This window comes from Ursus arctos, unplaced genomic scaffold (assembly GCF_023065955.2).
Source record: "Ursus arctos isolate Adak ecotype North America unplaced genomic scaffold, UrsArc2.0 scaffold_33, whole genome shotgun sequence".
Classification (NCBI taxonomy): domain Eukaryota; kingdom Metazoa; phylum Chordata; class Mammalia; order Carnivora; family Ursidae; genus Ursus; species Ursus arctos.
In genome coordinates, this window is record NW_026623019.1 from 25,417,323 (window position 1) to 25,429,418 (window position 12,096).

The following is a 12,096-nucleotide window of genomic DNA, read 5'->3' on the forward strand; positions in this document are numbered from 1 at the left end:
TCAGAGAATGATTTATCTGAAAGTGTTATATGAACTATAAAGCAATAGTTTGATGTAAGGTATTTACATTATTTTTATATGTTCGTGATTATTTTATCTCACCAGGAATCCAGAATGTGTAAGGCTTAGTTATGGACCTGGCCATTTATCTAGAACTCGTATGTCATTTTGAACTAAAACATTACTCCCACCCAAGTTGCTAATCAATTCAAATTGTGTAAATATATTACTTATGTTTAATTTGTTTTTAATAAATTCTGCTTTACTGCCGCTTCAGACATTCCCGCCACTCGTCACAGGTGGTCTGTGAGACCAAAGAGAAAGTACCATCTAAGGATAAAATCAGCTATGGACAAAATCACTGGACACCCAAAGGCAACGTGGTCACAGTGGAAATCTGGATTGCTGAGAAGAACCAGAAAATAACACAAAAAGGGATACATCCCCATCGCAAGTTTCAGTTTTGTTACCAGGAACCCTATATGGTCAGCCAGGATGACAGCAGTCCTTGCTCATACAGAGTATCTCCAATGGGCACATGGAAAGTTTATCCTTATTCACTCTGAGACCCAAATGCCATACGTGCAGATTAAAAAAAAAAAAAAAAAAAAGTTACCTTGAACAGATTTTCACCTGATGGGAAAGACAACACCATTTCCTGTCGTTCCATCACCTCTAGCATGTACTCAGGAGACCCCTCACAATCTGCAATGGAATTTCAGACATTATCTTGTTCCAACTCACTAGCAACTCAGAGGACTATTATCCTGGTTTTACACAAAATATCTGTAATTTAGAAGAGCGTGTTTGGGGCGTGCTTTGGGGCCAGAGCTAAACGGGAATAAAAGATCGATGAAGTAAGCTGACTTCGAGTTACTTAGTTGATGTTGAAGAAATGGAGTTCGAATTCAGGTCTCAGTACAATTCTCTCTCTGCGGGTCTGTCTGTCGGTCTGCAGGCACTTGCGTTGTTCACATGTCAAATGACGTGTGATACACTTGTGAATGAAATGCCCTTCTGGGCACATTGGTCCCCAACCTTCTATTGTTGGAGCTGCTTTGGGGGGAAGAGAGAAGGAAAGGAGAAGGCCCTCAGACCAATGTATACTTTTTTGCAAAATGTACACCCAATGCAAATTACACAGGAAAGTTAGCTGAGGGGCATAATTTGTTACACAAATAAACACTATTCGGTTCCGTCTGTGGTTATAATGCAGTTATAATGAAAATCTAAAAACAACTGTAATGCTTCTAACCATGAAATTATAAGGCAAGAAAGTGGATTTAGATAACTATAAGAGCCTTAATTGTATGTTTGTAAACTCACAGACAAAGCTTTTCCTCAATTTAGCTCCAGCTCAAATGGCACATTCAAAGCACAATTTTTATTTCACCCTTCTTCTGCCATGGGTCTAAGACCCCAGGCATTAGAAAACTCCATCCTTCCAAAAGGGTGTGAGTCAGAAGTGGAGGGGAAGGAGGAGAGAAATGCAGCTTCACTTGGCAAAGGCAGCCACAGAGACAGGATTTATTAAAGGTAGAGTCCTCCCAAGTGCACCTTACCTGTATTTTCTCGGTACGCCCCCTCCGAGAATTCCATCAGAGTTCTAGAAGGTCAGAACTACAAGGCACCAGAGGTCCAATGTATTCATCTTACAGAGGCTCAGAGAGACCAGATCATTTCTGCAGGTCCTACACAAAGTTAGAGCTCAAAGCCCCAGAACCCCACGCCGGGCTTTCCTGCCCTCTCCTTGGCAGCACCGGGTGACGGGGCAGCGTCTGTTTCCGGGGTCAGGCGCTGGGAGATGTGTGACCCAGGAAGCAGTTGCAGTGAGGCAGCCCTTCTCTGTCGCTGCTGCTCCTGTCACTTCCCCTCTGCCTCTGTCTCTACAGAGTGTAGGAAGAAGAGCCCCCAACACTTGTTCCTCCTTCCAGCTGCTAATTCTAACCAGTCCTGGGCCCAGGAACTGAGGAAGCAGCCAGGACAGGGCAAAGGTCCTGCCCTCAGAGGGCCGAGGACCGCAGACCCACACAAACAAGACTGTCACAGGACACTGGGGCTATGGAGACACTAAAGCCGGGAGAAGGGAGAAATCAGACAGGGTGCTATTTTAGGGAAGGGAAAACTCTTTTGCTCTTTAGAGGCGACATTTGAGCACAAACTTGAATGACGAGAAGGGGGCGAGCCAATATCTAGTCCAAGAACACTGTGGAGGGAGGAAATGCCAAAATGGAAAGGCGAGGAAATCCTAAATGAAGGTTGCACAACTCTGTGAATATACCAAAAATCATTAAATTGCATGCTTTAAATGCATACATGGTATGGTACATGAATCATATCTCAATAAGGCTGCTAAATCGTTAACAATACATTTTTCAGGTGTATATTTTCATGAACTCTGTCCACACATAGGGGGAATCATGTGATGGGCCAGTCAAGGTCCTTCTCCAGGGCCTTCCTAAGCGACTGGGTTAATCAATGAGTTAATTCCCAGTAAGGCCATCACACCTGATGGTATCACTGGCACTGTTGGTCCCCTCCCCCTCTTCCCATCCCCCAAGATTAGTGTTTAGACAAAAGCCTTTAATGGCTTAACCCAATTGTCACCATTCTTGGCCACAGGGCCTAGTCTGGAAGAGACTTAAGGACACACTTAAGAGTTGGAACTGTTAAATAACCTTCTGCGGGTTTCTTAATTTCAACTCCTAGAAACCCACATGCCACAATTAAGAGTGTGTGGTCTAAAGGTTGGGATTTTTAAGTGCCCCAGTAGGCCAATAGGGCAGAAATGTTTAATTCGGGGCAACTTTTCTGTAACCCTGAGCCAAACTGTATAGATAACTGTCTACCTTTTCTTTTCAGGCATGCATCTGCCACAAGAGCAGGGGACAAGCAGAAAGAGAAAGTCTCAAAGAATTTTTCCCTTACTATTTAGCCCTACTTCCTGTGTTCAGAGTCGGACTGCAAGAATGCCCAAACAGGCAGAATACCTTCCTGTGTTAGAGAAACAATGGACATAGACACTGAAAACCACAGAAAGTAAAAAACGGAGTTGGCCAGTTTTTTTGAACTCATTTGAACACAAATAGCACTGAATTACAAACATTGTCCCTAAGACCCAAACTCCTGGGAAGCTGTCCACCAATGACCCCTGTGAGCCATGCTGATGGAGGACAGACAACTTGGCATATGTGTTGATTCAAACAAAACAATGCTAATCTCTTAAATTTTTGGATATCTTTTCTTTCTCATGTGATAACCACAGAGCAAGTTTTCTCTTCTTTCAGTCCGTAGACCAGTTTCAAGTTGTTGAAGCCCAGGTTTGCTGTAAGGGAAAAGCAGATTATTTCAGTGCAAGAAAAAAAAAAAAGGCAAATGGCAATAGCAAGTTTGTACAGCTCAGCTCACATAAAATATGAATATGGACAAGGTTAGTAAGCCTCCAGGGGAACACTGAGGGGTGAGCTTACCACAGAAAAATGCAGGCCCCAGCTTGAAACATCTATAAAACTAATTGAAACAGAAAAAGTACAGGTTTCTCTGAACATACCAGGAAGACTCACAGTCAGACAACTGGTGTCCGGCAGGACTCACACGGGCTGCGGTGGGTTCTGGACAGCTGTTGGCGATGGGTTGTCACCTTATTTCTTTGCTTACAAATTAAATGAGGGAGGGAGGAAATTAACATGTCAAAATCCAGAGATGAGATTTTAGGAAGAGAAAAAAGTACTGGAGAGAGTCACTTGAGCAACTTGGCTCCAAGCATTGATCTTGTTTTGGTGCCATTGTTTTTGTTTTCATTGTTTAAATCATAGTTTCTCATGCATGCATTGAAAAAACTAATAACTAATTGCAATTCATGTTACGACATATTCTTACCCAGGTCCGTGGATGTGAGGCAAAGCTACTCGGTCAACTTTTCTCAGGGGTAGACAGGGCCAAGCCCTCCCCATGACCAATCAAAGAATAACTGTATGTCCCAGCTGTAGGTAGGAACCACACGGGGCTATGTTTTGCCCCCTTTCCTTGCAGAAGAAGGAAGTTAGAAGCAAGAGTTGTCTAAATTGTACTGCATAAAGACAACGAAGATAATTAAGAAATAGAGTCACCGAAGAGTAGATATCCAGAGAGTCCAAAGAAAGATGTGACCGATTTTTAAATTTCCCTTCTCCTACTTCTTCTTTACTACGAGGTTCCCATCACTCCCCTCATTATGAGAGCTAAATGTTTCAGGTGCCAAAATGGTATTTGGTTCTTGACAACCTTTTTCTTTTGCATGTCCCGGAGCCAAGGGAAACTATATGTTCACAAGCACCAAGCAGCTAACCATGGTGATCTCTTTGGAGATCAACGCATGAACAAAAGTAGAATTTATTTTGCTGTGAAAACTTTCTCCTACCCAAACTCTGTTCCCAGATATTGCACCTTGAATATAACAACTCTGGGAACTGTTTTGGAGGTCTATCAGACCACTGCTTCTCAACCTTTTTTTTAACTAGAGTTATCATGTAATATCTAAGCCAAGATACTTGAAGAGCAAAAGAAAGGGGTGCTATACATATTTATCTCTAAACAATAAGTGTAATCTGGGACAGAATGAGAAAACTGGCCATGCAGCCGTCCTCTATTTAACTCATGCCCATATATTTTCTTTCTCAGGGTGCCTGGGTGGCTCAGTTGATTAAGTGTCTGCCTTCTGCTCAGACCATGATTTCAGGGTCGAGCCCCTCATTGGGCTCCCAGCTCAGCGGAGAGTCTGCTTCTCCCTCGGCCTCTGCCCCTCCTCCTCACACTCATGTGCTCACACTCTTTCTCTCTCTCTCAAATAAATAAACAAAAATCTTAAAATATATATATTTTCTTTCTCTATTTTCTGTTTATCCATGATTTTCCATCAGTCTGGGAGATCTCCTAGACCACCAGGCTAAGAAGAGTTTAGCCACTCTGTCTTGTACTGTATATCGTGGAAAAATAATTATATCGAATATATTTGTCACCCTGCAAACATTCCTCCAGAGACACCTATATTTCTCCCATGAGGGATATTTGTGCCCATTGAATTGGTTCAACTGGAAATCACATTGAAAACTGTGGCAGCAACCCCATCTGAGCTCCGGCAGGCCAGTGTGCTATGGTAGAGAAAGAGGGGGTTGTGCGGTGCCCCTGCACCTGTGAGCAAGAGACATTCTGGGAATAAAAGGTCACTTCGTGGTGGGGAGTTTAAGAGACAACTTTATTCCAAATGCAGGGTCTGAGTCGGGTTCAGAAGAATAGAATATATTTGGAAGGTTTCAATAAATTCACTATCAGTGACTGACCATCAGACAAATCCTATAGGCAATGTCTTCGGCCTGGTTACTAAACCAGCCAATCAAGTCTAGTGGAAGTGTAATCAAGGAGACATTTGCGAATGTCCTACGCAACGGAGGGGGCAACTGCAGTTCAACTGCTTGATCATTCGGGGGAAAGTGGACTCTGAAAGGGCAGACACGAAAGGCATTTATGTGACAAGACAGGAATATCATTTCCACAGTGCAGCCTTAAGAAAGACAAAGGGTCAAAATCTACCAGGTCCTTGAGGCTGGTCTTGGCCAAAACTGTCACTGATGGGGCAGCAAGTCACAGGACTGCTCAGTTTTGCTATTGTTGTACCCTGGAATGGAGTTGTCCTTGACAGAGTTCCCTCTGGCAAAGAAAAAAAAATGCTTTATGCTTTGATATGTTCAAACAGTTTAATAATACAGGTCACTCCACTGCGTAGCTCTTTGACAGGAAACAGCAAGGGTGTTGTTGTTCATTTGGCTGAAACATCAGCAGGGGATGCGGAGTGTTTGGAGTCCCCAGAGGACACAAGACAGAAGCTCGAAGTCACTGAGTTGGGGGTCCCAGAAGAAACCTTGTAAACAGCGTCTAGACCAGCCATTCTCTTTAATTACAGTATTGCCAAATAGAGGACCAGCCAAAGTTTGAGGACCTCTATTCAGGGCTGGGTTGGGTAACTGGGACTAGGTAAGAATTTCTACCTGAACATCATTTCTGGAACTGACTTGATGGTATGAAATTATTTATGATGATCAGGGAAGGAGGAAGAAGGAAAGAAATGAAAAGAGGTAAGACATTTGGGACTTCAGGGAGTTGCGGAACTTTGAGAGACAATAGATCATAGTGTGAGAAAAAGTCTTTTCTGTCCTGAACATAACCACCAAGGCCCATGGGAAGCTCAGAAACGCTCTTGATGTGCATTTGGAAAATCTCAATGAAAAGCCTCATCCTCATTTCTTAGGTGTTGGAAAGGCAGTGAGGTTGATGGCCTAGAAGCTTCTTTCTGCTGCCAATGCCCACAGATGCTTCTGAAATTTATAAGAGATCAAGCGTGGTTACTGTTATCTATTTATTTACTTATTTTGGAGCAGTATGGTGCTGTTCTTTCATCTAAAGCAAGTAAATGGACAAGAATGTGTCATTTCCACTAACTGGGCATCTTCATCCCCCTCCATTCCTGACTTATGAATGAAGTCAGGACGGAGAACCGCTCCTCACCACAACTTTTGGTTACCAGGGCTGGATGCTTCTCTTTCATCGTGCCTCCCCAACAACCAGTCTCCATGGGGTCAAATCAATGGGAGACTTGGGATGATGTGTGCCTTTGTCCCCAAAGGGCCACATTAATAACCTTTTGAAGGGCATTTTACATTTCTGCTCTCTGGGAGAATTTTTTCGTCTCTCAAGCCTTGCGGTCTGTTTGAACAAGAAATCGTTTTACACTCCTGAATAACACATTCCTCTCCAACTATTTCTACATAACTTCCAGGATATGAAAACCACCCGAGGCCTCCAACATGGCTGCTTTCTTTCCTCTCATAAACAAACTCAGCAGTAATCATGCCAGTGTGGTCACTCTGAAGCTTTGTATTGCTTAAGCTTTTACCCTTGGTCTTTTGTTCTGCCAGACACTGATTATGACATTCTACCCCAAGTCTGGAGAGCAGGAAGGCTCTCTTCTGTTGGCCTCTTGCCCGTAACCTTTTCCTCTGCTGGCCATAAATATATGATGTCAGCGTGATGGACCCAGGCTCAGTATGACAAGCTCTATAGTGGCCCCCGAAATATTAGGTCCTAATCCCGGAACCTGTAAATATCACCTTATACAGAAAAAGGGTCTTCAAAGACGTGATTCAGTTCAAGATCATGAGATGAGGAGATTATCCTGGATTATTGGGGTGGGCCCTAAGTGCAATCACCTGTATCCTTATAAGAGGGAGGTGGAGAGAAATTTGACACAGACAGAGAAGAGGGCACTGTGACCACAGAGACACAGTGGAGCAATGCGGCCACAAGCCAAAGAATCGTGGCAGCCACCGGGAGCTGGAAGAGGCAAGAAATGGATTGCCCACTGGAGCCTGGAGAGGGAGTCCCCTGCTGACACTCTGATTTTAGTTCAGTGAAGCTGATTTTGGATATCTGGCCCTCAGAGCTGTTGTTACAGCAACCACAGGAGACTAGCACACCAGGTTACCTGGGTCAGACCGTCGGCACCTGCCGCTTTCTGCAATCCTGCTGTGAAGCCAAGTGCATCTCAGCCCCCTAACTTCTGTGACACTTTTGAGGAAAAGCTGGCACTTACTCTCCTCAGTGGACTCAGGGAACTTGGTTTCTCCTGTGCCATTCTGCTCTGTTAAACACAAATGAAGAAACAAAAGCCCCAAGGGGATATTCAAACATGAATTTCTAAGCTTGACTGTTGGTTCCCAATGAAGCTCCCCCTCCACCAAGCTCATCTGTTTTATCTAAACTGAAATGCCATAGGAAATGTCTTCAAGCCACTTGATGGTCATAACGCTTTTGGTTTAGCTGCGTGAATTTGGCCACTTAATTTCCCTGGATTTCAATTTCTTCATCTGAAACTGGAGACAATAAACAGCCTATCTCATTCAAATGAAAAAGACACTTCCAGGCAGTAAGATAGATCTGAAATTCATCAATAAAATATTTTCCACCAGGATATCTAATACTATCTAATTCTTTCTTCAATGCCTATGGCCTTGACTAAATCTGATGCCTTCAAGTGCACTGAGATTTTTCTCCCAGAACAATTTGCAAAAAAGGGGGGAGGGGGTGAGGAATCTCCTAAGAGATCCAATATAAAAGAACTTTAATTAAATCCAGCTCAGGAAGTGTTATTTCAAATTAGGTTATACCATGAGTCCCAAAGGGATTTTCAACTCAACCATGAAAACTATGTTCTAGATTAAACCTTAACCAAGAAGACTCAATTATGGAAAAATACATATATTTATTTTTATAAATCTTCAATAAGAAATGTCTTATTGAGTTTGAAATCTTAAGGAAACCAAGGGAAAAGAGAGTTCTTTTTTTTTTTTTTTTTTTGACTTTGCATTCCATGCAACTCCGTAAAGTAAATGGCAAAAGCTTTGTAATGCTATTTCATGGTCTTAAAATATGCTTTAGAGCTTCAGGGTGTTTTAAAAATATCATTAACATAAGCCAGATTGAAAAAAAAAAAAAGTAGCACTTTCTGGAGTCTAAATTAAATTGATTGCTGTCCAAGATTTTTTGCATTAGGAGATGCCAGGGGAGGGGAAAAAAAAAAAAAGATCATTAATCATTTTCTGCAGGTATTTGGAGTCTCCTACGCACCCAAGAGTGTAAAGTACTTTGGAAACAGGCAGTATGACCTCAGTGAGCACAGCTGTGCCCCCATCCTTACCAAGAAGACCAAATGGTGGGGTAGGGGGTTTTGACCCCAGGGTGAGGTGGCCTGCATGCTAGGATGATGTGGTGGCTAACTCCCTGCACAGTTCCTCTTCAGGCTTCTGCTTTGTTGCCTGTAAGATGGGAGAGGTGAATCAGATGATCTAGAAAGTTCCTTCAAGCTCACACAGTGCATGACTGCATGAAGGCCAAGGAAAAGTGGGGGTGTCCAGAGGTCCATTTACAGAGTCAGCACATACGGACAAGCATCCAAAGAGCTGATAAGGTGACAGGCTCTGCTCCAGGTAAGACGCAAAACCCAAAAAGGGGGGAAATGCTGCACTTAGCGAGGAAAATCTCACCTCCTTGGAGAGATCTTCCCTGAAAACTCTGTGGAACTGGTGTCAGCAGTGGCCCCGGCCCCCATCAACCCACGCTATCAGTCAGATGCCTCTTGGCTGACTTATTTTTTTTATTACTGTACTTAATCACCACCAGAACTTACCTTTCTCTTAATCTATGTGTTCGTTGATTATCTGTCCTCACTCACCAGACTATAATCCTGTCAGCGCAGGGACCCACGTGCCCCCCATCCTGGCCCTGGTTGGAGTGATTGCACGGATCCACTCCAGCCTCCTGAAAAATCTGTTCCCTACACTAAAGCAGGAGTGCTCTTCTCAAACTGCAAATTTTGGCATATTACTTCCTGGGGCAGAGCCCATCAGCAGCTCTGAAGACAAAGACTCAGTCTCTCGTCCTGGCCTATAACTGGGTCCCCATTGCTCCGCTGCCCTATCACACCCAGAAACCCAGCCTGTCGGGCCTACATTCACTTCTTCTCGTGCACTGTGCTCATTCCTCCGTGGGGCCTTTGCACACGTCGTTCCCTCTGTCGGGAATGGGAACGTGCTCCCCTGCAAGCATACACAAACCCCACTCCCAGCCATTGCCCTGTGAACTGCCTCTCACCGCTCATACGCCGGCTCACGAGTCTTCCTCCAGAGCGCGCCTGCGCGCACTCACGCTCAGGCACGCACAGCCTGGCCTAGGGGAGGGGACACTTCCTTCTGGCCTAGGGGAGGGGACACTTTCTTCTGTGCCCTGCAAAGACCCTGCTCTCCTCCAGGATGTGCGCTCGCGCATGGGATTACTGGCTTCTTATTTCTCAGCCTCACTTGGCTGTGAGAGCGGAGAGAGCCGGGGCCGTGCTGCGGCTCTCCCTGGAGTTCTCTGAGCTGAGCGCAATGCCTGACGGTCCTGCGGCTCTCCCTGGAGCTCTCCGAGCTGAGCGCAAAGCCTGATGGTCTGGCAGCCATGCCGTCGCTCTTCGCAGGATGAACGAATGAGTGAGCGAGCGCGTGAACGGATGAATGAACAACAGCTTCGTATTTGGATAAAGCCGAAACCGAAGGGTCTCCAATATTCTGAGACATTGTTTTTAAAACCCAAGTGTCACGGGTAAGGAAAGCCGACTTCCTTTCAAAACCGATCTCCTCAAACTACAAAGCTATGCTCCGTTCAGCCGATTAATCATATCAGAGACCGGCGAGGAAGGCCTCCCTGAGATATAATCCCTCAGTACAACCGGAGCTCCCTGCTGCCCTGTCTCTTTATACTCACTCATTCCAACCAGAACGTTTTAATTTGCAGCAAATAATGAACCTCAAGAGGAAAAGGGAAAAAGGGGGGGAGGGTGGTCATGGGGCCACGGAATTTGAGTCAGTGTCTGGTTACCATTTAGGGCCTAAGACGAAACAACTAGAGCTAAGGAACTGGCAGTTGCAACTGCTCTTTGTTCTGTTTTTAAAAAGAAAATTCCATAAAACACAGTTGTGGGGCTCGAAGCAAAAAGTATTTTCTGTATTACAGAGGATCTACCGGAAGTGTTCCTCAAAACCACTGAAAACCCAGAACAGCAGGACAACTTTCGCTATTAGGAGAGAAAAGAGAGGCGCCTGGGTGGCTCTGTTGGTTAAGCGTCTGCCTTCAGTTCAAGTCATGATCCCTGGGTCCTGGGATCGAGCCCCTTCTCCGGCATCCCTGCTCAGCGGGAAGCCTGCTTCTCCCTCCGCCCCTCCCCCTATTCCTGCTCTCTGTCTCTCAAATAAATAAAATCTTAAAAAGAGAGAGAGAGAAAAGACTGACTATGAGATCCAGATTGAGAGACTGGAGAAAGAAGTATTTTCCTCAATGGAGGGATAAGGAGCACAAACACTGATCCCCAGTATGCACAAATATTTAGGAGATAATCTTTGTACTAACCAGGAAACACAAGGCCGGGAATTACCCAAATAGCCCTTGAGGAAGAAAGCACGTAACTGATAATAAAGAAAGCGATAGAGGTAGAGAGAGGCTGAGGGGAACTCGTGTTGAACAATGGAGGGAGTCAAATGGCAGAAGCTTATCCCAGGAGAGCAGAGCAGGAGCTGGAGACCCAAACGATGCTGTGGAGATAAGAGAAAAATGTAAACACAACTTGATAATCCGACAGCTATTGCTCCAGCCCAGGAGAAAACATCCATACATCATGAAGAAATGTGAAATATTAGAAACCAGTAGAATGCATCTAACCCAGATCTTATCCTGACTCACATCCCAGTCCAAAGCCAGAAAATGAACAAATACAAGTAAAATACTGGTGAACACAGACACCTGGCTGGAACTCTGACACCTGCCATCACTGGAGCTTCCTGTTCACCCCACTGGTCCTCTGTGTGAAAGGGGGTGTCTCCTGTCCTCTGAGATCCATGGGGTCTTTCACATCTGTGCAGTAAGAAGCGTGTGGGAAAGCAGGCTCTTACAGATAGAAGACAGCTCTTCTACCAACCAGCTGTGTGACCTTGAGCCAGTGGCCCAGCTCAGCCAGATTCAGTTTACTCATTTGGAAAAAAGGAAAAGCCATAGAAAATAATTACCAATGGTTGATGGGCATCTAATAATGTGCTCAAAGTTATACAGTCAGGAGTCAGACTCAAGTCTTACTGATGCCGGTGGCCCTATTTTTCCACGATGTTTCCCTTCCCAGGGAAACAATGTTGGTTTTGTGTTCATGAAAGACAGCTATTAATGCTCAGGACTAAAGATAATAACAAGCCACATGAAGTCCTGGCACTTGAGAACCATGCAGCAAATAGGAGCTGCTCTCACGGTTGCTCTTTATAAATGCAAGTTCTTTGAGCCCTAGGTCTTGTTGAATGAGGAGGGGAAAATGAATAATAATTTCTCACAAGATAAATTTTCTGTACTTTCTCCAAAGTATTTCTTCTAAATATTTATTTCATGTCATGATCGACAAACAATATATATTGAACAACCTCAAAGTTGCTGACCATTTAAGAGTTCACACAGTTGGCCAAGTTCAAGAGGTACCTGAGGAAAGGTGTA

At 44.5% G+C, this 12,096-nt stretch overlaps 1 long non-coding RNA gene across 1 annotated transcript; it reads right to left on the reverse strand.

Moving 5' to 3' along the window:
* Positions 1–2,612: 2,612 nt before the first annotated feature.
* Positions 2,613–9,875, reverse strand: LOC130542379 (uncharacterized). Its single transcript, XR_008956929.1, has 5 exons — positions 9,682–9,875; positions 8,729–8,846; positions 7,625–7,672; positions 3,551–3,652; positions 2,613–3,325 (listed from the first exon to the last, which is right to left on the reverse strand). It is a non-coding gene; the product is annotated as an uncharacterized LOC130542379 (long non-coding RNA).
* Positions 9,876–12,096: the final 2,221 nt, after the last annotated feature.